Below are 5,537 nucleotides of genomic sequence, written 5' to 3'. Positions count from 1 at the left end.
TAACAAATAAAAAATAAGTTAACCAGCAAACTAACTTATATAAAACTATGCATCAAAGAGCTGCTTCGAATAGCGCTTCAGAGTGCGAGGGAAGGCAGGGAGAGAGGAAGCGAGCCTGTGAGACGGAGCAGCTTATAGCTATTGAAAGGAGACGGGTCGGCGCTGGTTGTGCTCCACCGTCGGGCTCGATATTTACTTGGACACGGCAAGCAGTCGACGCCCTGGATTTCTACTACTTACTGCCGGGATACGTCAAACTACAATACTGCTCCCGCATCACCAGCCTTACCAGATACGGCGAGCAGACACGACGCCCGGACTACTTACTACTAACAACTAGGATTCGTCGATCAACAATACTGCTGCCTGTCATTAACACCCTGATGGTTACAGCTAAGTACCTTTCTAGCATTAATCCTAATTTGGCCAAATAGGTGAGGTGTTAGGAGGGGAAAGAAATACGGACGACTCAAGAGAATCGAGGACGTTGCGTATGAAGCAGTACTGTACGTGTGGTGCGTCATAACGTCCACGCGACAGAAGGGCAGTAAAGTGTTCGGCACCACGAATAAGCGGTGTCGTTATGGAGCATGAAAACAACAAACCTCAGGTAAATTATATTAATAGATCAGAATCACCTGAGGTTGTCATGCTAAAATAAATTAACTTTCACAACAATTCACTAAATCATTACGTTTCGCCCTTTTCAGTGGTTTGTTTAGGGTACGAGGACAACATTCAAATAACTGGAATCCATCTCCCTTTTATGTGAGTAGAAACCTGAACACCTTTTTATAAACCCAGCATTTAACTGTGAGCCGCACCTACGAAGGTGAGGGGCTTTCAGAGGGTTTACCCCAATAAGTGGCTACATATTTTCCACACCAATGTAGACACGGTCTTCATTGAAATTAAAAATAAATCTCGTAAAATAGTAATTGGACTTATTTACAGACCGCCAAGGCAGACTCTTGATATCGACCACGCATTAAGTAAATTATTATTAGAAACAAGTAGCAGTTGCGAGGCAGTAATTGTTGGGGACTTTAACTTGCAAGTGAAAAGATGGGGTGAACCGTTGAACTGTCATACAGGGCTCGACCTGTACACAAATTTACTAGAAAGTGATTTGCATCAACACGTTCAAGAACCGACTCGGGAAAATAATATACTTAACCTTATCTTTTCAACGACAGCTGATCTAGTTAACGAAGTAAATGTTGGTCCAATTTTTAGTTCTAGCGATCACCGAACAATCACATTCAGCATCAATATGAAAGAAAGTAAAGTAACTCCTAGTAAATAAAAGGTGCCTGATTATCAGAGAGCGAATTTCGTAAGACTCCGATCAATTCTAAATAATTCTGACTGGACTGAAATCACGGAAACAGATATTGATAAATCTTGGGGGGCCTTCACCACAATATTGAACAATGCCATAAGCATATGCGTACCCTATCGTAACAGACGTTCAGCTTCTAAGAAGAAACCCAAATGGTGGAATAACGAAATTCAAAATAGCATATCTCTTAAAAAATGCGTATACAGTAGATACATATCAACTCAGAGCGAGGCTGACAAACTAGAGTTGGACAGAATTCGCCGCGAAACCAAGAAATTAATAAAAAGAAGCAAGAAAAATCTTGAAGAATATATAGCGGAAACGAGTAAATCTAATCCTAAAGAATTTGTTAGCTATGTAAATAATAAAAAGTCACACACTTGTGGTATCGGACCGCTTGCTAATGAAAATGGTAACCACACGAACGATGAAAATGAAATGGCTACAATCCTAAATAACTTTTTCGCATCCGTATTTACCGACGAAGATTGTTTATCACCTCAACCACCGGAGGTTAGAAGGGCCGAAAAGATGATAAGTGGCGTGCTCATCGTAGAAAGTGACATTTTACGCACAATTGAAAAGATTAAAGTAAGCAAAGCTCCTGGTCCAGACAAAATTACCCCAAGGGTCTTAAAAGAAATCAAACATCAAATTTGTAAACCGCTCTCCATCATATTCAATAAATCTTTAACAGCTGGAAAAGTTCCGTCGGATTGGAAACTTGCAAATGTCACACCAATTTTCAAAAAGGGGGACAAGTCTCATCCAGGAAACTATCGACCAATTAGCCTGACATCTATTGGTTGTAAGTTAATGGAGACTATCATTCGCGACAATATGGTGAAATTCTTCGAAGAAAATAATATAATAAATAATTCGCAACATGGCTTCCGTAGTAAACGTTGGTGTTTGACTAACTTACTTGATTTTTTTCACTATATTTTTGAGGTGTTCGATGAAAGCAGATCAGTAGATATCATATATCTGGATTTTCAAAAGGCATTTGATAAGGTCCCCCACCAACGATTGCTTAGCAAACTACTGGCGCACGGTATCTCGGGTAACATTCACAATTGGCTTACGGACTGGCCTACGACACGACATGGAGGTATGGGATTTTAAAGCAGCTTAATAACTTTGGTCTTCGTGGATGGATGCCAAAGTTTATTGAGGGATTTCTTGGTGAGCGGATCTTCCGCGAAAGAGTTGGTACCTCCTACTCATCACTCTATGAACAGCAGGAAGGAGTTCCCCAAGGAAGCGTCCTCAGTGTCGCCCTCTTTCCCGTGACCATAAATGGAGTTACAACATCGCTCCCAGAGTGAGTGTCGTCCTCCCTCTATGTTGACGACCTGGCAATCTGGTACTCGGCGTCTGGGATGTCCACCGCGAAGCGAAGACTGCAACATGCCATCGACAGAACATCCAGATGGGCTGAGAATCATGCCTTCCGATTCTCACCATCCAAGTCGGTTTACATGCACTTTTGCAGTCTGAGAGGCCACCATCCAGACCCTGATCTCATCATGTGCGGTTCACGTCTACTTGTTGTGAAAGAACACAAGTTCTTGGGACTCGTCTTCGACAGGCGCCTCACATGGCTTCCACACCTAAAAGCCTTAAAAACAAAGTGCATGAGATCGCTCGATCTCTTTCGTGTTTTGTCATGCACTTCATGGGGCGCTGACCGCACAATACTCCTACGCCTTTACCAGGCACTCATTGGGTCGAGACTGTCCTACGGCTGCGAAGTATACACATCGGCAACAACCGCCCGCCTCCGCACACTTGATGCAGTCCATCACGCTGCAGTCCGACTGTCAACAGGTGCCTTTAGATCATCCCCCATATCAAGTCTTTTAGTTGACGCGGGAGTGCCACCCTTAGACTTACATAGAGACGAACTCCTAATTGAATACTGGTACAGACTACACGCCAACCTAACAACCCTGCCTACACCGTTGCCATAGACAACAACTTAGATACAATATACAGAAACAAACCTCTCCTACCTCGCCCCTTTGGTTTCCGTGTCCGAAATGTCATTGGGGTCCTCTCACTACCATACGTCCATTTCTGCCGGTACTTTAACAAGGCAAGCATCTCGACAGCAACTGCTCGACAGCTTTTCTTGTCACACACGGCTAGTCACGCCAATACACGGACGGCTCCAAATCCGATGCTGGTGTCGGATTTGGATCAGTCTTTCCAAACTTTTCCCGTTCTGGAACTTTACCTGCCCTAGCCTCAATTTTTACCGCAGAACTATCTGCTATTCTTTTAGCAATTCGCACAATCTTCACTTTGCCTGTCGGTATTTATACCGTCTACTCTGACTCACAGGCAGCCCTGTCCGCAATGGAAGATTTTAGAAGCACCCACTGTATAGTTTTAGAACATTTTAGCTGGCTGGTTCTGGCCAAAAGGCGTGGCCACCAAATATATTTTTCCTGGGTACCTGCCCACGTCGCTGTGCGTGGTAATGAGCTACAGTAGGAGGCCGATGAGGTGGCGCGGGCCGCTGCATCTCGCCCTCCCTCACAGTGCGCTCTTCCAATTAGGGATTTGTACCCCACCGTGCGGTCTGCACTTCAGAGGGTGTGGCAGCGCAGGTGGGCGGCTGTGATTGCCGCGACAAAGATGGGGGAAGTCACAACCAGGGCTGTGCGTCCCTGGTCTTATTCCCTTTTAAGAAGTCGTAAGAAGGAGACTGTCCTGGCCCGCCTTAGGGTGGGTCACACAAGATACACACATGGCTTCATCATGTCCCGGGGAGTTCAGCCCTACTGTGACGACTGCTTGGTCCCCCTGACTGTTCGGCAATTGCTGGTCGAATGCCCCAGTCTGGGGGACCTGCGAGAACGGTACCTTCCCCGGTGTCGGGGAGGAGATGGGAGTTTCTCTCTCTCTCCCTGGTGCTGGGGGAGAAGGCACTCTTTCCGGGACATGATGTTTATGGCTTCCTACAGGAGGCTGGCGTCCTCAACCTCCTGTAGGTTTTATTGTCCTTTTATTGATTTTTTTTTTACCTTGTTTCTAATTAAATACTGATTGATATGGTTTTAAAAAATAGTTTATTTCATCTTTTATTCGGTGCCACATGACCTTGCAGTTGCGGCGCCAAGACAAACGCCCCAATAATCAATCAATCAATCTGGATCTTAAAGACCCCTGTGCTTCCTATCTTACTCTATGGTTGTGAGACATGGACACTAAATGGGGACTTGGAGAAGCGGATTGATGCCTTTGGTAATAAGTGTCTACGCAGAATCATGGGATATCGCTGGAATGACTTTGTGTCAAACCGGTGACTACTCCGTGAGACTGATTCGACATAGTATATTACCTGCATAGTCCGTCAACGCCAACTCCGGCTATATGGGCACGTGGCACGTTACCCTGAAGCTGATCCTGCTCATCGGGATGTCTCTGTAAGAGACAATCTTAAGTGGAGGAGGCCAAGGGGACGCCCATGGAGTTCGTGGGTTGGGAAGGAGGCCTGCATGAGGACTCGCCCGGAGGGACCCCCGGGCTTGGCGTCGTAAGGTGGGCGAGGCGACGAACCCCCCGGCGTATGCCTCCGCTGATTGATTGATTATTATTTAAACATTTAATCCTTTTATAAACTTCGATTAAGTCTCCTCGCACCCTTCACCCTTTTAGAAAATGCAAATCCATATATTTAAGTATATCTTCATACGGCAAATGTCTTAACCCGTGAATCATTTTTGACATCCTCCTCTGCACATATTCTAACATCATGATATCTATTCTATTGTAAAGTGGCCAAAACTGAACCACATAATCGAGATGATTTCTAACCACTGCTAAATATAGCTGGAGGAGAGCCTCAGCGCTTCTATTGCTTCCTTTCCTTAAAATAAAACCCATTTCTCTGTTTGTACTATTCTTAGCCTGAATGCATTGAACTTTTAAACGGAGATCAGAGCTTCCTAAGACTTCTAAAGCTCACTCACATCAAGACCTGCTTAGGGAAGTGTAATTTAATAAAAAAAAATACGTGAAGGATTATTTCTGCCTACGTTTAGAAATAATAAACTTGCCAGCGTTGAATTCCATCTGCAACTTCCGCGCCAAATCGCAAAATTTGTCTAGTTCACCCTGGAGACCACTAGCATCCTGATCTCATTAAATTTCTCTGCCGATCTTTGTACCATACGCAACCTTACTA

This window comes from Eriocheir sinensis, unplaced genomic scaffold, assembly GCF_024679095.1.
Source record: "Eriocheir sinensis breed Jianghai 21 unplaced genomic scaffold, ASM2467909v1 Scaffold253, whole genome shotgun sequence".
Lineage (NCBI taxonomy): Eukaryota > Metazoa > Arthropoda > Malacostraca > Decapoda > Varunidae > Eriocheir > Eriocheir sinensis.
The sequence above is the reverse complement of the archived record's forward strand: the minus strand, read 5'-3'. Positions refer to the sequence as shown.